Genomic DNA, 21,375 nt, shown 5'->3' on the forward strand with positions numbered 1-21,375 from the left:
TTCTCCAGACCCCTCACCATCTTTGTCGCCCTTCTCTGGACCCGCTCCAGCACCTCAATGTCTTTTTTATGGTAGGGGGCCCAAAACTGGACACAGTACACAGTACCTCGCACACAGACTGTCCAGGCTGAGAGCTACCACGCAAAACATCACAGTCATTCAGTGTTTTTTCAAAGGTTCACTGACTGGTGAAATCAAAACCAGTTCTGTCTATAACACTTACAGGCATTTTTCATAAATGAAGGTTTTGGTCACTGTCAGTTCTTGCTCACAGGGAGCAGACTACAAACTATAGCTGCCAAAAACAAACCACAAAACACCTTTAAAAAGTGATTCTTTTCCTGAACTGATTCTCCTCCTATTACTTTGTCTGCATTTTTAACAGTAAACTCATCACAGTGCAATATGAACATTTCACAAGCATGTAACATCTACTTAGTAGTTCACTTCTTTTGCAGGGATTTCACTTTTTACCACGCTTGTTTTCATCAGGAATTAGGTGGCCCCAGACGGCTTACCAGGGATAGGATAGTCTGACAGCGGAGTTTTACATTTTGTCCAGGTGACACACTTGCAATTGTTCTGAAGTCTTCCCAGGGAGAGCTGCAAATCTGGGGAACACTGCTCAACAAATGCAGCCTGGCGAAGTTTCACCTCTGTCCCCGTGGAAGACAGCTGTCAAAGGAGTTAAAGACACGCAGGGTTAAGGAAGCCTGGGTCTGAGTTGGGACAGTTAGCTCATTTTACCATGCTCCAATTCAAAACAGCACAGAAAACATGAGCAAGGGACACTGACCCATCCATTTTCTCTCGTTAAACTAGCTGTTTTCCTTCAAACCCCCTGCAGCCTCTCTAATGTCAGTACTTTCACACGCTGTTGGATTAAGAAAGCCTAGAGGTCACCCTAGGCTTTGTGATAGCTACTGTGATAGCTATCACGTGCATTGTGATAGCTACTGACTGCAACATCCTGCTCACCTCCAGGTAGAGAACATTTCCATAGCTGTGGACCTTTGGGTACAGAGAACAGTCCAAAGGGCAAATAAACAAGCAATACGTTATTTCTTAAATACGTCGTTTTACAAGAATAAGGAGTCTGCATCCTGGATCTTCTTTCTGTACAATATTGAAGGCTTACAGGAAAGGGAAAACTCCGTATTTGGAGAAAGAAAGAAACCTGAGGAAAGGTACATTAAAACCCCTAAAACATCACTGTTGAAATACTCAAGAGTAGAAATTTAATAAGAGGCAATCAATGAAATCTTATCAACTGCATATTGGTGAGGAAAGGGTACATTAGAAGGATGTATTGCTGTCTGCTCTGACACTTCAATTTCTACAAGACCCATGAAATTACGATAGCTGTTTATCATCCTACCTTTTCTTGGTGCTGCAAACTATATATTTCATCTTTCTTTTTGCCTTGCCTGTCCTGAACATCTTATTATGTTACTAGGTAATTATGAACGGGGGACCAGAGGGCAATGGCAACCAACAGTTTTGCAACTTCTCCTGTAACGTATTCTCCAGGCTGCTTAAAAGGAACTCTTACAGACAACTGGGCAAAATATGAACTTCAGACCACACTATGGTGTATTTACCTCCATATACCTTACTCTTCTATGACAGGTTGAACTGTATACCACATCTGATTTAAGGTATAAACTTTAAAAGGAACAAACAGCTGTTTGAGGTCTTTAAGACATCCTTAGGAGCCAGTGAAAAATGGGGAAGCATTTGTACATTCAAAAGCCCCTAAATCTTCAAAACCAGTATCCATGCTTTTTGCTTTTTGCTTGCTTTTTGCACAGTCATGGAAGAATAAGTTTCTGTCACTAATCACTGTGAAAAGCCAAGAACAGAAGATCAACAATAATCTTTCCTTTCCCTTTTTTTCTTTACACGCAATTTTATGCTTTTCTCAACATTTTGAGTTAAATTCTGGTACTACAGGTAACAGAGCTATAGAAAATATTGCTGAAAGTGACACCAGTAAATTATCCAGTCAACATTCCTACCCAACAGCAGGATCAACTGTAATTACTTCTGACAGATATTTTTATAACTTGTTCTTCACCATGGAACATGCCCTTGCAATTTGCATTACGTTCAGTGGAGAAGTCCCTGTTTACAAACAGTAAAATCTGTAGCTTCGGCAGAGCAGTGCTCAACAGAACACTAGACTTACAAAGATATAAACGAATTCACAGAAAATTTGCATACTTCAGAGCAAATTAACCACTGGCAAAAAGTTTAATTGGGGTTATGCCCACCTCCGTCATAAACCAGTATATGCCTTCTATGAAACTTTTAGTTTTATTGTTAATGAAGAGCCTGTATGTTCACTGTACTTGTCAGCTGCTCGCCAAATACAATTTTAAGCAGCCACTGCATTTGAATTACTGTAATCTGATTACATAGGTCTAATAAACCTAAACAGAAGAGCTCAATGTTTCATTTAAGTCAAGGAGTTTTCTTATCCACTTCACAAGCAGCAGAAAAAATACAGCCAACAAGGCTAGATCTTCTGGCTCCAAAGCACTTTTCCACCGCATCTGTAACAAGTCTAACACCACTGAGAGTAAACGCCTTTGTATGATGGTTTACCCTTGGATTTTGAAAGTCTGCCAGAAAAGGCCTATTAACCAGTAACTATTTATGGTTAAATTATCAGTGTCACTTCAAAAGTAAGCACAGCAACTGTCAATAACTGCTCAATGTGGCGTGGGTGCTTATTCTGAGAGCTCACCAAGGATCTCTGGAAGACATAAGAAAGCACACGGCAGCTGAGAGAGCATCTGACTGCAGCACATTTCCTCTGTATGGGGATGGCCCCTAACACTCCCCATGGCATTTTCAAGGCCCAGCTTCCATGAAGTGATTCCAAGGTTGCTCAATACAAATTTCATGAGGTACTGGGAGAAAATTTGGAAATAAAATACCACTGGCTTAGGTTCACCAGAGATGAACCACAGATGTGGAACAAGATGTGTGAAACAACCAACGCACACTGTAAAGCTCAACAGAAGTGAAAATTCATAGCAGTATTTCAGATCCACCATATAAGAAACTTCAGATTTACTTTAGACCTTACAACAGTATCCAAGAAGGACAGGGTATTTAACCCTTTGTGGGAACTCATGATGTCCTACTTGTAGGAAATCTTCAATACAAGAATTATTTTGTTTATTTTGCAGCTAGTGCAAGGTATATATAAGCCAAGAAAACCTTGGTTACAGAGATAATCTTCCTGGCTTTGTACTCCTACTGCTGACTTGCATTAGAATTATAACATTTTACCACTCTTACAAAACAGTTCCAGGCATGCAAAATAAATCACTAAGTCTGTTAACATCTCTTCCCTAAAGGAAAGCCACACAGGTAGCAATGAAGCATGCCATAATGAGCAACAGCTTACAACACACTTCTTCAGAAACAGAATGCTTTCATCAAAAATGTGTCACTATATTTCACTACTTAGCACTTTCATTAATTCAGAGACATGTTTCAGAGTAGTTACTCTCCCTTTCACTTCTTTGGGGATTTTTTTCCTTTAGGAGAGTTTACTCTCTCTAAACCAGACACTGTCTTTTGAAACATGTTTTATCTTTATTGCTTACCTCTGTCTCATTTAAAGCATGTATTATTATAATTGCATCTCCCTTTTCTCTGTGTAATCCAAATAATGTCCGAAAGCTGCTCACTGAAAATGCCAGTGCTTTATTATAAGCAGAAGTTCCTACCTCAAAGACACACTGAAAGGAAAATGAATTCACATTTGTGGGATACTATTCCCACATGATTGCAGAACGACACAGCCACCACAGGAAGGTGAGTGACAAGCAACCATTATTCTATGACAAATGCATCCATTTTGTTCTATTGTAGAACATCATTTCCCCCAAATTAACAGCCATATACCACCAGTGAAACAATTTTACTGGATTGCAGAAAGGGCATTAGTTCATGAAGTTTACAGCTTAAGCCTATTTAATTTGGTAGAATTGCTTCACACTTAAAGAATCAGACAGCATGTGCTGTCAAACTGACATCGAAACACTGAGCTCATGGTGCAATGTTTGGCGTTTTGGGGGCTTGGGTTTTTTTGGTAGACAGAACATACCTGGGATGAGATAGGGATAAGACTGTCTCCACAAACAGGTGATAAGGATAGGAGTGTCTTCACAAACAGGGAAGTTAACTGAAATTGCAGGAGTGAGATAACAGAAAATAGGGGAATTAACTGAAGCTGCAAAAATTAGACAACTGAAAAAGCACAAAAGTTAAACATTTATGTAGTAGGCGTATGAGGAAGTATGTACCTTCCAAATACTTCAGCCAATGCGGAAAGGAAGAAGGTTACATACAGCTGGGGAACTAGGATAAAATGGAGACTGTGTCCTCTGGCCATTGGAGACACCCCACAGGGATATGCCCCAGTGGACTCTCCCTTTACCCGAATAAAGTCTTTCCAGGAGTCCTCTATCTCCTTCATGAACAGCGACCTCTGGCTATGGGATTTCCTTCACACTGGCAACACTTGAATGGTTAGAGAAAAGCATAAGATCCTTTTCTAGACTACCCAGCATGTGCTCTTCAACAGTTAATCAGCTCCGAAGAACATTCAACATGATGTAAAAAAGACATCTCCATCCTACTGTTAAGCAGGATGTGGTTTATCAGTTCATTTGTTGAAAGAGATGTTGCACAAATGAAATTCACAGCATCAGCAATAATGAACTGGATGTTTAAAAAGCTCCTCACAGCAAGATGGACACCTCCAGTTCTCAATTAGAATGGAGCATTAAACCAGCTACAGAAAGACATTTACATTTCCAAAACATTTTAGCGGATTCATGCCTAGTCCTGGCTGCATTTCAACGAAGATAAAAATAAAATGACATGTGCACTATACCAGCTCCACAGTAGGAGCACTTCCATGACTGGGAATAGAAGAAACAATTTCTGAAGCAGAACTTCTGTCGTGGTCCCTCCCTCTCCCTCCCCCCCTGCCCCACCGCCAGCTGCGAGGGGAGAATCGAAAGAAAAAGGCAAAAAAGGCGAAACTCGCGGGTTGGGACAAAGGCAGTTTAACAGAACAGCAAAAGGAACAAGAAAACAACAGTAACACGTATAAAGGAATGTATAAACATGATTATGATACCAAGTTGTGACCTCCTGCCCCCTCCCCTGGCAGCTCACGGCGCCCACGGGATGGGATACCTGTATCCCTGCTGGAGCCTGTGGGGAATCAACCTTGTTCCCGCTGGAACCAGGACAGCTTCTCAAAGACATGCAAAGTCAGCAGAGCACAAAAGCATGACAGGATGGAAACTGAATTTGCAAGAAGTCTACTTCTAGTTGGAAGGGGGAGAAGGGGAAAAGGACAAAAAGAATGTGACCAACACAAGTCCACAAAATTTACCACAGTTCTTTACTGGATAAATTTCAAAGTTGGAAGGGAAGGGTAATTTTAAAACCAAACTTCACTGGTACAGAAGCAAACTTTTGTTGTGATTACTCATAATCCTCACAGCTGAAATGTTTTACTAATTTCTGAAAACCAATAACATAGTGTAGCCCCTTCAACTTTAGATGTGTGTGCTATCCTCAAAAGTGTGTGAGTCGCTGCCCAATATGACCAACCTTTGCTCACTTTTCCTATCACTATTATTGCTAATGTTGAAAACTGTTATTTTGGTATCACAAAGCCCAATGGTATTTGTTACTCTTCTCAAAGCTGCAGATTAAGAATTTTATCTTTCATTAAAATTAGTTTCTGTCCCTAACAGTTGCAGAAAGACAACAAACTCAACAGCCTCAAAAGATGAAAAACAAGAACACATAAAGATTCTCATTTAAAAAAAAAAAAAAGACCCAATAGTTTTTTGAAACTTCAACTCATGAGTTATAAGAACACAGGGACAAAAATTCACTTTGCAAATGACAGGCAGACATAGGCATATGCTTATTTAATCAACCTGTAGCCACAAATTCAAGTCAATTTATTGTCTCAAAAAGGTTCCTTGCTCTAACACTAGTATTTGAAGAAAACTCTACCAGTTATTTCAGGGGGAGAAAAAGCAGGTTCATTGGTGAATGGCATCAATCATTCCTAGTGAAGGATTAAATAACTTTTTCACTATGCAAATGCTTCTTTCTCATGGTTGTTAGAGTTAAAATAAAGGCCAGAGTAAGTTTCTGCTGAATCGCAGTGTTGGTAGGGTTAGGGTCCTTGCACGATGGCCATGTCTGAGCTCTGACGACTTGCTGCGACACTTGATGTTGCAGCAACTGACTGGAATACAATCTGCACGTTCTCTCGCTAATTCTTCTCCCAAATGCTGACCCAAGTCAGGTATCAAAGTATCTAATTATGTGAAACTTAGTGATCAGAATGAATGCTAAATATTTAAGCATGAATTACAGGATCCTAGAATGGTTTGGGTTGGAAGGGACCTTTAGTTCATCTACTCCATCTCCCCTGCTGTGAGCTAGGACATCTTTCATTAGATCATGTTACTCAAAGCCCCGTCCAAGAGTAGCCAACATACATTTCATTTGAACCACAGTTCAATGTGAAAGCAGACTGCCTTTCACAAAGATGGTTTCAATGTTTGTTGAGTTCAGCTTTAAACTGTGCTCTTCTACTGAGGTTACACAGGAGCTTTCAGCAAGATGGGATTTGTCAGCTTTCTCTGTACTATGTGTATTACCCAATCCCACTTCAAGTGCAAGTTCCCCGTGTCTACAGGAATGTAAGTTATATTTCAATCAATGCCAAGAGAGACAAAAGCATCCCTCCCTAGCCGAGATACTTCTTACCAGACACAGCACATGGGTGGAAAACAAATTAACGTGACCAGCTACATGGATTTTAACTATGGATTACACAAGATTTTAACACCACCGAGGGAAATAATTTTGTTAGTGTTTTACCATTTAATTATGATTTATTTTCACCCTTACATTATAGGTATGAATCCATGCTGCCATACTTAAATCTACTCTCTCTCACTTGCACAATTAATGTAAACCTTCTGCATGAAGGTACCTCTAACGAATTCCAGTTACTGCGAGTGAATGCTCACTGAGGAAACACTGAATGGCAGTTACTTAAGACAAAGACTGGAACAGTTTAAGCAGTTGACAGCTGGGGAAGGAGGACAAAAGGGACAGAGAGAAAGAGAGAGAGTGACTTGCGTGTCCAGAGGAGAGCCACCAAGCTGGTGAGGGGCCTGGAGAACAAGTCCTATGAGGAGAGGCTGAGGGAACTGGGCATGTTTAGTTTGGAGAAGAGGAGACTGAGGGGAGACCTCATTGCCCTCTACAACTACCTGAAAGGAGGTTGTAGAGAGACAGGTGTTGGCCTCTTCTCCCAAAGGACGAACGACAAGACCAGAGGAAATGGTCTGAAGTTGGGGCAGGGGAGGTTTAGATTAGATATTAGAAAGAACTACTTTCCTGAGAGAGTGGTCAGGCACTGGAACAGCCTGCCCAGGGAGGTGGTGGAGTCACCATCCCTGGAGGTATTTAAGAAACGTATAGACATGGCTCTTCAGGGCATGCTCTAGTGCCCAAGGTTATTGGTTTATGGTGAGGTGTTGAGTGTGGGGTTTAGTTGGTGGGTGCGGTGTTTTTGGTGGGCGTTTGGTGTGGTGTGTTTTGGATTTGTTTGGTTGGGTTTTTTTGTTTTGTTTTGTTTTTTGTTTTGTTTTTTTGTTTGTTTTTTTTTGTGTGTGTGGTTGGACTCGATGATCTCAGAGGTCCAACCACTTCCAACCACTAAGATTCTGTGATTCTGTGATTTCTTGTTTTCCTTCTATTACATTGACTAAACCAGCCTATTTTGAAACACACCACCATGAAGCAGCTGAGTACTGCTATCACTATGTGGCAGGCTGTTTCACAGTAGAACCCAGAATTCTTTGTCACAGACATTAAATCTGACAAAATTACTATAAACTGGGTAAGCGTAAGATAACGGGCTGAATTGCCCTGACCTACAGAAACTCTGAAGCACCTGGCAGTGCCAGTGCACCAAGATTGGACAAATTGTTTAGGAGACATCCTTTACAACATCAATAGCTCATGTTTATAAACCAATAGAAGATTTGAATGCAGTAAAACACGGAGCTGTAAAAGCTCATGAAAAGATTATCTCTGGTTTGATCACCAAAAAGCAATCACACATCCTTGTTTCGGGCTGAGACTATGTAGTCTGGTTTTGGACAGGCAAGTCTTTCTTTCAAAAATAATTTAATTACTTCTAGGTCTTCACCCAGGAGACAACCTCTCCGCCCCAGGCTCCCTTATTTTAAGTTCAGAAGATTGTATTTTGTCACCCTTTTTTCTTTGTTTGTTGGGGTTCTTTTATAAACTTTAACCAAACAGCATAAGCCTTGGATTTCTACATGTCATTTTCAAAATAAGGGCCTGACAGACTGAAGGATCTCTTTAAAAGCCGGGGGGGGGGGGAAGAATTATTTTTGGTACTGCCTACCTGACTGAGAGGGAAAATAGGAAACCAAGGCCTTAGTCTCAGAAGAAAGACACATAATTAAAAAACATAAAATAGCTTAAGTAATCAAGCTGCCTAAAGTCCTGTGGGTGAGGATATGTCATCATGATAGCATAAATCATGAAGGCAACAAAAGCTTACAAGATTTCCTCCCACGTGTGCAAGGCATGCAACTATCTGCTGCAGAAGGAACATGTTTCCTCTCCAAATATTCACCTAGCTTCACTAATGAGCCTCTATTTTTGGGCCTGCAGCTGTGTTCATAGTCCTAATGATACACCAAATTGACTATGGACCACAGTGTCTGTGCGCTTCAGGAGCATCTCTACTCATATTTACGCAGATCCTATACATGTCAGAATTTGCAAGTATACAATCTAGGATCAGCTGCAATCTCTCTGGTTCCTTCAGGATTTTCATTTTACAACATGCATAGTCAAATCAGTGATGAAAAAAATCTATAGCTGGTCTCATCTTGAAGGAAAACATCAGATTAATATCCTTGACTGTACTGAGATTCCTTCATTACTGTTCCCATTACTCAATGGGTCATGAATAGAGAAATTATTCCTTTGTTCAGGCTCATGTTGGAAAATACTGTGAAAATACTTTCTTCTTCAAGAAAGATGATGGCTCAGTTGGAAGATAGCCACCTGATGCTGAGCAGTACTTAATCACAAAGGTGAATGTGACTATAGATCACAGAAATACTATGCTAATACCCTGTTTTTCTCATTTCTTGTCAACTGTAGCTCAACATCTACGACCACGTGACAGACTAACTGCATACTATGACGGAACGAAGTTCATAATCTGGCATCAGCACGTTTTACTGTATGTTCCTACTTATCCCACGGAAACCACAGTCAAATATCTAATTCACACCGTCTAGTGCCTAAAGAGCAAGCTCAGACTATATGGATTTAAAACATATATAAATGGAACTTATTATCAGAAACATCACCCTACAGGGCACTAGGTTTCACTGCCAGACAGATGCATATTCTCTCTACCTACAGCACCCAGAGGCCCCTTACGTCCTTTATCTGAAAAGACTTCAGCTTACATGTGTCCGTGTATTGATTACTTGTCATTCCTCAAACCTATACAGGTACAATGAATCATAGAATCATAGAATCGTTCAGGTTGGAAGAGACCCTTGGGAGAAGCAACACTAATTCCTAGCAGTTACATCTGCGACTTCCCAGGCCCTCAAAAAGAGTATGCACTACCTGTCCTTCAAGAAAATAAAGCATTAAGTAAAAAACAATCAAAATTACATTGTCTTGAATAACTGTCCATAAGAAACATGAACAGAAACAGCAATGTACAACAGAAACAGAAGACACTCCTGTAAATACAACAGCAGAGCACGTGGTACCATATTCTAGGAAGCAGCAGTGAATTTACCACAATACAACTGATAGAGTAGTTGCATGTAAAAAAAACCAAAACACAACAAACCTGCTTCTTCATCAAATGTAAACTTACCTTCTGTACTCTATGCAATACACACCACAAATTCTAAGTGTAACTCATGTAAAGATAAGCTCAGATTAGCAGGTGTTCATGAATATATTGACATGCAGCAATCCTCACAAGCATGGGTCTTTGAACAGCTACTCAAACTTATGTAATTCAGGTAAATTGATACAATCTCATGTTTGATTTCATCAACTTTTTGTGAGGTGCTGCACTGGTTTTCGGGCAATGTATGTTTAAAGAGCTCACAGAATGAATAGCCAAGAGATACTGATGTCTTTGCAAGACATGCCGACACCCAGTTATCACCAGTTACAAATCAGGAGAGTTAAAAATTACTCCCTTCAGAAACTAGACACATAAGCAACTATCACCTGAAGCAAAGTACAGAGACACCACTACCTCTGAAAGGACCATCACTCTTGGCAACATGAAGACAATAAGTTGAAAAACGTATCCATATTGATCAGAAATTATCATTTCTTTACATACTGTGCAAAATTAAGTATAAGGAGTTGAGTAGGCAGGCTAAAAGAACTACTGTAATTGGCACTATGATCTTTCCAGAAATGAATGCATCACAAAGGCACTCTGCAAATTTATTAAGGTACACAGGAGTTAACATTTTTCTCAAATTCAATGGGATAGCTACTTTAATACCGTTCCTATATTTAGTACAGCTACTTCACTCTGCATTCTGCTTGATCACTCATGCGAGAAATGAATCTACAGCTTTTCCACCTGTACAGTGGAATGAAGTACATCAAAAGGTAAGATATTGAATAACTCCTCTGACAGAGAGCAAGCACGAGTCTGTCCTTTACCTCTTTGCACTGTCAGAAATGCATATCCTTGATGCATTTAAGCTCATCAAAAAGTTCAAAACAAAACAAAAAAACCCCCTTCATTAAAATTCTGACTGCCCAATGCTGTTGCTACAATCACATGTCACACAAGAGAACATTGTGAAGTTTAGGACAGATGAATAAGGACATGAGATCTAGCTCCCTTTGAAAAGGAAAGGGTTTGATAGCTTAGATCTTTTCTCTGTTTTGTGCTGGACCTAGACACTAAAACCAAATGCCTTCAGGTCTCAGGGGAATGCAAACTCATGTTATGAATCCAACATCAAAAGTCAGGTCTCTCACTACCTGCTGCAATATTGAAAGCAAGCCTGAGTTCCGAAACAAGTTTAGCATTGTCCCATGAAATTATCAGTAAGTTCTGAGTTCTGTGGCTTCAGCCTACCTACGTAGAGCACACAAGCTTTGACCAAAGTGCCACCTTGGGCACTGCTAATACAATAGCCACAGTAGCATGCAGACGAGCAGCAACAGCTGGACATTAACCCATTTATACTGCAGTTCATAGTGAGTTCCATACTGCTGGAACTCCACTCTTCTCAGCACTCAAGTTGGTTAATTTAAAGCCAGTTGCATGAGCACTATAATCATGCACTAACTACGGTGTAAGACATACTGTGCTGTTTAACATCTTTGTCAGTGCTGTTCAACATCTTTGTCGGAGACATGGACAGCAGGATTGAGTGCACCCTCAGCAAGTTTGCCAATGACACTGAACTATGTGGCGTGGTTGACACTCTGAGGGGAAGGGATGCCATCCAGAGGGACCTGGACAGGCTTGAGAGGTGGGCCAATGCAAACCTCATGAAGTTCAACCAAGCCAGGTGCAAGGTCATGGGAATCCCAGGCACAAATACAGGTTGGGCAGAGAATGGAATGAGAGCAGTAGTGAGGAGAAGGACTTGGGGGTGTTGGTGGATGAGAAGCTCAAGATGAGCCGGCAATGTGCCCTTACAGCTCAGAAAACCAACCATATCCTGGGCTGCATCAAGAGAAGTGTGGCCAGCAGGTCGAGGGAGGTGATTCTGCCCCTCTACTCTGCTCTGGTGAGACCCCACCTGGAGCTCTGTGTCCAGCTTCAGAATCCTCAACAGAAGAAGGACATGGACCTGTTGGAACGGGTCCAGCGGAGGGCCACAAAGATGATCAGAGGGATGGAGCACCTCTGCTGTGAAGACAGGCTGAGACAGCTGGGGGTGTTCAGCCTGGAGAAGAGAAGGCTCCATTGAGACCTTATAGCAGCCTTACAGTACCTGAAGGGAGCTACAGGAGAGCTGGGGAGGGACTCTTTGTCAGGAAGTGCAGTGACAGGACAAGGGGTAACGGTTTTAAATTGGAAGAGGGGAGATTTAGATGAGATACCAGAAAGAAATTCTTTGCTGTGAGGGTGGTGAGACACTGGAAGAGGTTGCCCAGAGAAGCTGTGGCTGCCCCATCCCTGGAGGGGTTCAAGGCCAGGCTGGATGGGGCTTTGAGCAACCTGGTCTGGTGAGAGGTGTCCCTGCCCAGGGCAGGGGAGTTGGAACTAGATGATCTTTAAGGTCCCTTCCAACCCAAATAATTCAATGATTCTATATATATAACAAAAACTAAATAAAGGAAAGAGCCAGTTCTGTACATCACACAGTCTACCTAAAGCATATAGATACTTCAAAATAATTTTTGTTTCCCTGTACTTCATGTATGGATGAATAGTTTACAGAACTAGTAATTGTGTTAAAAATAGGAAAAGATAAATATTAAGATACTAACTAGTAAAAATAATAAAAGAAAAAACAAATTAAAATAGGCAAGGTAAGATCCACAAATAGCAATGACAATTAAATGATATCTGCATTGACTAGACACAGAAGAAAATGGAGAAAAAAGACCCGCGTTTTAACATTTTACACTTAATAATACCAAAAAGGTTGTCAAGTCAACAGAAATGGACAGTAATGCTGCAACATCACAACATTAAACGTTATCTAAGTAGATAAAATATTTGTATGATCAAAGCACTTGAGAGAATCTGTGTGGATACAAATGTACCTGTAAAGCTACATTTATTTTCTATCAAAACAAAAGATACTGTACACAAAACCACCAAGACAACAAGTCTAATAAGATGAAAAGACTGCAATTAAACATATGTAAAGGGAAGCAGTAGAGAAGACTAGCAGGCTAGTCCCAAGTCGTCTCAAGATAACCAAAACAGGCTGTACAATTACTATAGATTTTAATAGAGACTGCAATTTAAGAAGGTTAGTAAAGAAAGCACAGAATGTGTCACTGTGATACTAAATCTTCAAAAAAACAAGAGCCAGAATGTAGTAAATAAAAGGCAAGAAAGTAATATCCATACTCTCTCAGCCTGGAGAAGACATTACATATATCTCCCAAAAGGCATTCACACTCAGCAAGAATATGCTAATGGTGGGGCAAAGACGAGATAAATCTTCCTGTACAGTCAGGTACTGACAGCAATGGTTGATGCCCATTCCCTCAGTATCAGTGGCATCTTGTCTTTGAATTACATAATTTACATCAAATACAAGATTTCTTAATCTCATAACAGAGAAGCTTTCCATGAAACACCCATGCAGATGTTTCAACCTTAGGAATAATTTTTCGTGCCAGTTCACTAACTTAAGTTCTGATTATACACCACATTCACAATCTCCAAAAAATGACTGCAGGTCACGCTTTGTCTGGCGCTGAGCTGGTGTATTCAATAGATGCCTTCCTACTGATTTCACTGGACTTTGGATTATTCCATTAAATTGTGTTCCAGTTTGCAATAAAGGCCTCGTATTGACAGTGTCAACTGAATACCTTTCAGTTATGTCTTACAGTCGAGAATCGGCAAATTAGTCTATAGCATTATACTTCCCTGATGGATGTGCTTAAAGACTTTGCAGAATAAATCTAAAAATCAAACTGAAAATTGCTTAACTGATAAGCTGAATTTTAAGCTAAAGCATCCCTATTTCACTAGCTTTCTTCTCACATCCAATCAGTATTATGTCTGTAAGAAAAGTCTGCAATTTTAAGAGGAAGTTATCACCACTTAAATATTCTCTAATATCCAAGATCAACTAGATGCATTTTAGTCAAAGCTGTATAATGCAAAGCAAAAGTAAAATAAATTAGAAACTTCTAGTTATTAATATCTTAACATAAATCAGTGTGACATTACTGACCGAGCTGCAGCACCAGGACATTGTCGTAGTTAATGACCAGGGAAAAGAAGCAATGTCATAGAGGAATGGATAATGTTAATTGACCCTGGCAATCACAGTGAGTAGATGGAGACTGAGTCCCACTAGCACGGGAGCAGCCAGCACACCTCTCTGGGCAGCAAGAACAATGGCAAAGCCACCTGCTGAGTCTCTGTGCCCCTTCACTGATTGTACCCTGTCACCGAAAACAGGTAACTAACAATCACATTTTTACGGTGAGCTGTTTGTTATTTGGGTATTGGTTTTGGTCTTTTTTTTTGAATGTATTTTTTTAAGCCTTTAACTCTTGATTTATGTAACGATCACGATCTCATCTTTCTTTAAATATATACACACAGAGTAAATTCCCATACTTTAATGAAATAAATTATATAATCTTATTTATTTCACTGAATTTCACTGAATTTCACTGAATTATATGAGACATATCTTGAACTACATTACAGATATAACTGATTATTTTTTCTTTATGTCTATACATATCTTTTCTGCCACCCCGGTTTTAGAGTTTAAAATGCAAAATCCAATGGTGTAAAAAGTTTAAAAAAATTACTGAGAGCAGATGCTGCACCAAAAAAGTGTGGAAAAGCACAGCAACTATGTAGATAAGATGATAATAAACAGCATCACATCCAGCTACCTTTGACGTCCCCAAAACAAGACACTAAGTTAGATTCACCAAGGAAGTTTTTTTTGCTCCTGGACATCTGAAGCAAAGCCCCCTCCACATCACTCACCTAGCACCTCCAAAAAAACACACCCCCACCACCAACAGAAAACCACATAAAATCATATAAAAATGTCTGCCACTGATTATCTTCAAACTTGCATTTCTGAGAGACTTTCAGAATCTCAAAGGAATCTTTCTTAAGATTATTTTTAATAACTTGAGAGGATAATATAAAAGCTGTTGCAGGGCTCACACTATCATACATAGTTAAATACTGGCTCACGCTCTTGGTGCCAAGGTCTGAATCATAGGTAGAAGCACAGGTAGAAGAAGGAACAATAGTGCTCCTGAACCTCTGTCTCCTCTTCCACCCTTTGAAAAGGTATTTTGCATAAGAAAAGAAGCAGAATACCTAAAAGCTGAAATATCAAAGTGAAATCACTAGCTCATATTTCATTTAGCTTGGGCCGTAATTGTGTTGTGCTCTGAGATAATTTCACTGTCTGGTTCTTATGTTCTCTTGATGTGGTTACTCTTTATCTCTTTGTGATCTGTGGGAACACCTGAATATTGGCTGATTTGGGGGCCGCTTTTGTAGGCGTACTGTGACCTTGTACATGCTAAACAAGATTTGATTCTTGCCACCTGGAACAATGACTGAGGCTTCAAGCAGAATCAGAAGCAAAGCACTACAGGACAAGGTTGTATTTCCATTTGGCTGCTCCTTGCTCAAGGGCCTCTCTAAGTCACTACATGAACTGCCTGAGAAATAACAACTTGCAATCAAAGTATGTTTGAAAATCCTCTATGTTTTTTCAAGAGAGAATGCAAAAATCCACCAAAAACCACCTAAGCTACTTGCTCATCTGCTACAGCTGGAGTTCAAAAGACTCATAAATCTTTTGAAAACACATACTCATGAAGTATGTGTTATAGGTATTATATTAGCAAGGAAATCATACCAATTACTGCATCGCTGTTCTAGAAAGTTAAAGAAGCAAGCAAACGAGATAGTACTGCACTGGAGTTCTGTAAAACCAGTGACTCAGCTACAGGATTTACCTCTTGACACACTCACTGCTCATGCAGCCAGCTTATACTTCCCAAGGGAGAGCCATGTCTTACTAACTGCAACTGCTTAGCACATTAGCTCATTAAAACTACATAGGAAGCATTAGGTTGGACAGCCATAGACAAGCCCCACTATGCCCCTGATCCCATTTCCTTATCTAATTCTCATCCATCCATGACGTGGAGGCAGGCAAGACACCATGAAATTAGCATTAGTTACCTACATCACTTAAAACACTACCAAAGCCCCCCACCCCCCCATTTTACTGTACCATGTGAATATGGCCTCTCGATACGTACCAGCATAATTCAGATCAGAACAAATGAAGGAATGGCCTCAAAGACAAGGTTGCCAACTTGTGATTTTGCTACTCTAAATTGACTTCAGCAACAAGCCCTAGGGTAATGCTGAGCAGGCGAAGTATGGTATGATGGCCTGATAAAATCCAAACAGTCCCTTGCTGCATCCCATTCCATGACTTCCCATAAGCCAATGATTTCCTGCACAGAAACCACACTAGCACAGCAATGAGCCCCAAATAATAAATGCTGTTGAGAAATGTGGTAATAGCAAACACTGAAGTTCCAAGGCTATAACTGGATTGTTTTCTTCAGCCATGAAGTAAGAAAAGGCAGGTCAGTCAGAAATTTAACTGGTTGACCTAGATACTATGCGCCTTTGTTAAACATTAGTCAGTTACTTCTTACATCTTTATTTCATGGGTTTATCTTGCTGGACAAAAATTCATTCATAAGTATTCTTGCAGTTGACAAATATCCCTATGTATGCAATATTTGATGGACAGTATTGATAGTATTTTTGGCCTGTTTTGCTTCAAAGTATCTAAAGATGCATTTTTGCTGGCTTTAAAAGGAATGCTTTTCAGTTCAGAAATCACAGGTTACAGTGACTGAAGAGAGTTCTGTCTCAGTAATTCCAGTGGGCTCCTCCATCAGTACAACATAACATGACAGCTTTCACAATGCATCACCTTCCTTAAACATAAACGCTATCTTTCTGAAGTACCGCCAAGTTGTTTGGCACAGTTGCCAGTCTGGATTACAAGGAGCAGACCACTACAGCAGTGACTTGCTCATAGCAGAATGCCATTTGGGCAAATATATCTATCCTTTTGCAAAAATCAGAGACAACAGGTAAAGCAACAGTCACACCCATGGTAGTCATCCACCTATGATAAGCACAACAGGTAACCTTCAGTGATAAAACTGTAAGCATCAGCTCGTAATGCTCTAACCTTACTACCACCAGTGGAGTTCGGAGGCTCTGCCTGGTCCTAATCAATTTTAAGAAGAGACAGCCAGAAATTAGGTGGAACACATTCATCACCCACACTGCTGATGTTACGATTTCCAGGACTGATTATAACGTTCCACTCTATTACCTGCAATATATTCAGCTTGCCACCTAAAGTTACCTGTGAGTTAACTGGAGTTATTTATTTACCTTTATGGATTTTAGCAGTAAAATCTGTCATTGGGCTGGATAACTAGCTGTATCTTCCACTGAATTTATTATTGAGAATACAACACAACAGCTGAACAAGATGTAAGCTATTGCCATGGCACCGCACCACACACTTTTCACAGCTTTCAGATCAAGTACTAAATGCTTTAGCAGGAAAGACCAGTTACTACTTTGTTGGAGCTGAAGGCAGGTGTAGCTTTTTGTGGTATTGCTTTATGAGCAGTTATTTGTAGAGCAGTCACATCCAAAGAGACAGGATCTGTGCCCCACAGAGCTGTTTATCCAAAATGGCAATAAGTCAGACAACAATAAAGAACAAACATGAAACAGACAATGGCAATGACAACTAGAAAGCTGAAAATGTATACTATTTGCATCAACAATTGATGTCTATTTTTTGTTTTGTAATGCATTATTATCATTTTATTACTATTGCTGTTAATGATATTAAGACTCCTACTTTTGCTACAATGATCAAAAGGGCAGGTCAGTGCTTTGCTGAGAAAAAACATGAGGCCCCTCTCAGGTGTTGTTTGGGGCTGTGTGGCTCACTTCTATTTTGCCTCACCTCATGAGCCTGGACAAATTAATTGCCAAAGTTCCCAACTCACTAAACGAAATGGTTTAACAAGCTGAAGGTCACTATAAGCAAGAATTCCTTAGCTGCTGCCTTCAATTCGGACATTTTGGTTGATATGAGCTGCCTATCAGCCAGAGCCATAGCCTGTAATATCAAAACACATCCATAAAACACAAGTATAGTGAAAGATTAGTGTTCTCATACTGATAAGTGTCAAGCTCTCAATGAAGTGATAAACAAACAAACAAACAAAAAATTAAAATAATTAAAATTAAATCCTTTCTTCCATGAAATAGCAGATGGGGTAAATAGTTTTGGTTTGGTTTTTTTTCCCCAAGAGAATATCTCTTGAATGTCTACTACCAACAAAGAGAATCCCTCTTTCAAAATTAAATGAAGCAAACAAAAGGGTTCTTCAGAGCTCCCTGTGTCCCTTTCCCCACCTCTCAACCCTGAGTATTACCAAACCTTGAGAAAACATTTGTCTCCATTCCTTTGAAGTCTGCTGAATGTACTAACCTACCATATCCTACTCGTATCTCTATTTTCTCATCACAAGAAATGGATATGCTGTCAGACTACTGAAGGCTTTCTGTAGTTTCCATTTTTCTCCTCTTCCCTCTCTCTAAACACACACATCCTCTCTGAACAGCCGTCTCCATACCCCGTTTGCTTCCATCACCAACAACGCAGTCGCCCTTAATACAGCCAACTGCTCTCTGCTCTTGACATGCTGTCCAAGAACACTCCTCCCCTCCAGAATTTTTATAGCCTCCCTTGCTTTTGAAGATAATGTGAAAAGAGCATATGCTTTGGATATGTTTTTTTAAATAGTGCCTTTCTTTATGGTATAGGCATGTTTGCCACAAATGACATCTTTGTGTTGCCTACCTCTCCAGTCCCCAAATTATGCAGTTATTTTCTTACTGTGCTTCTTTTCACATATTTTTTGTGTGTTTCTATTGAAGCTAACAACATAGCATCTCATATTTTAAGCATTTTTCCACCCTTTTGTGTGTGTTTCTATGAACTATATAGGAACTTTTGGTCTCATACAATGTGAAGCTGTTCAAAATTACCTATTTTGGGCATGTGTCAACAAATTTATATACACCAGAAAACTTTCTGCAAAGTGTCTCTATAATCTTTGGAAGAAAAACTACTGTCCCTTTACTAACTACTGCATATTTTGATGTCTTAGATATATGCACCTAAATCTATAACCTTCCCTCTGAATAAAGTTTTCTTTTTGTTAATTCTGCTTAGAGATCATTCTCTGTTTCCTCATAGCACTAATTGTGTTGCAGTACAGAAGAGTAAGGAATATCCATTCAAATTGCAAGTAAATATCTAATGTTCCCATGTGGGTTTTCTTTTTACATTCTATCTCATCTCCTCTATAATCAGAAACTTCCAGCAACAATCACACTCAACAAGCACAAATTTGCTTGCTGACTTCTAACAGTTTTCTGCCCATTGATGAGCCCCCTTGAGATCCTGAGTCATTCATATAGGAAAACATAAAACAGTTAAGACTTTATTTAACGAGTAATTTAAAGATTGTCAGCTTTATCATGTAGATTTTAACTTACTATGTCTATTTTAATAATTTCATAGACAATAAAAACCTTACAGGAAAAATATTCTGACTTCTGAATATACAGAAAAAAAAGTACTGACTCTTTCTATCTGTTCCTCTCTGGGGAGATTCAGTATACCCATATCACAGGCTTTTTTTTTAAAAAAAGTCAATTTTTAGGAAGCTGCATTAATTTTTACTAAAAATCTAGACAGGCAGCCAATGTCTACTTCAGGCTCTGTGTTGCACATCTTTGTCCTTGGAGCTTACATTTACCTCCCATTGTTCCTACCACAAACCCTCCAGCAAACAAACAGTAGTCACAAGCCTGCAGTTGCCACTACAGGATTATCTGTCAGAAGCAGTGAGAGTACAATTCTGTACAAGTAGAAATAAGGAGCTTGACTTCTTTCAATGAACTGTTTGTCCTTCAACTTTCAGAGAATGTAGGTACTGCATTGCAAGATGTCCTTAACATCTGAAGTTTAAGAATAGGCACTACAGTAAAAAAATCTCAGAGTCTCTACAGGGCAGATTTAAAAGTCATTAGGCAAGGAAATCCTCATTGGTTTCAACCTGACCATTAGAAGTAAGAAAATATCAAAGTAAGAAGCTGTAACTTGTTCCACAAAAACAATTTACTTTTCTGCTCCCTGTCTGAGGTTACCAAAACCACTTTGAAAAGCTCCCAGATACTGCCAAATATTTTTTGAATTGCAGCTGCCAGCCAAAATCACTAAAAACTGAAATCTCAAAGGGAAGCCTTCTAGAAATTATTTAACAAAATGAAAATGTATCTACAATCAGTTCCTTTCTCTGCGATGCACAGCAAGTTGAGCCATTCTTTGTGTCTGCTTTCTGGGATGAGAGTTCACTGGAGCAGAAATTCCCTTTATGGTGGCGTCATGTGCAGCACAGATGATGTCACTAGTCTTCTGCAAACACAGCGATGCATCAGAACATCTATTTCAATGAGCCAATTGCTGAAGTGACTTTATAAACTTTAAACTTTTTTTTCTAGAACATGGATGTGCTCAGGAATTTTTTTTTGGTGCTTCAAAACTACAAAAAAAACCAAACCAAACTTCTGCAGGCTTAAATAAGCATGGGTAGTAGGCTTACTAGGAACAGGAAAGGGGTAATATTGCCTGTTATTTCAGTTTCCAAACTACAATTTGCTATGTCAAACTACATAACTTTACATTTTAACCCAAACAACACAGGAGGAAACTTAAGACAGTACTGCTCCACCTCTTCTTGTTTAAGGGAAACAGTACACCTAGCATAGATGGGCTTTTTCTTGGCTCTCTTCTCCCTGCTTGGGAATGTTAGGACAGTTCAAGGCTAGCTGATATGTTCCCCCGCCCTTTGACAAGATTCTGTGCAGCTATTAGAAAGAAATCTAATTAGGAGAAAAATAAAAAGAATAAGTCAACCATCTTTCTCCATACATAACAGATGCTAGAAAACCAATGGATTTTGATAGCATGCCAAAACAACGTATGACTCTAGACTTCATTAATGAGATTAATCTTTTAGATTCCCTAAGATAAAAAAAACCACTCGGTATGAGAAACATTATCAGGAATGCAGAAGTTTCAAAATCTTTGTCTATTATGCCCCTCATAATATGGTTGCAATTTAATGGAGGTAAGGATAGTAAAGGGGGTTAATTCCCTTGCTAAACAAAGAGCCAAAGACCCTGTTTTACAAAAATTTACCAGTTTCATAAGAGGGTTTGACAACGTTTTGCATGATACATTGTTCTAAATGAACTCTATTGGGTGTCATTATCTGTTAATTAATATTGGAAGTAACTGGAAGGCCCCATAACAGATTTTCAAAAACAACAACTCAGATAGTCTAAACACACATCAAGCCAACTGAAATGGTCATAATTCA

General features: G+C 39.6%; 1 protein-coding gene across 10 annotated transcripts in view; it reads right to left on the reverse strand.

The window, feature by feature from the left end:
- The window catches only part of MAPK10 (mitogen-activated protein kinase 10), a 179,371-nt gene that overhangs the window by 118,140 nt on the left and 39,856 nt on the right, over positions 1 to 21,375 (reverse strand). For 4 of the 10 annotated variants that reach the window (XM_014950020.1, XM_014950018.1, XM_014950024.1 and 1 more), the window contains one exon: positions 519 to 675. The exons of 5 other annotated variants lie outside the window; for them this stretch is intronic. The gene's annotated coding sequence lies outside the window, so the exon portion shown is untranslated. Of the gene's footprint in view, positions 1 to 518; positions 676 to 4,123; positions 4,160 to 21,375 lie in introns of those variants that run through there. One more of the 10 variants, XM_014950021.1, reaches the window with a different exon arrangement.

Source organism: Calidris pugnax, unplaced genomic scaffold (assembly GCF_001431845.1).
Source record: "Calidris pugnax isolate Ruff unplaced genomic scaffold, ASM143184v1 scaffold42, whole genome shotgun sequence".
In the NCBI taxonomy this organism is placed as follows: Eukaryota; Metazoa; Chordata; class Aves; order Charadriiformes; family Scolopacidae; genus Calidris; species Calidris pugnax.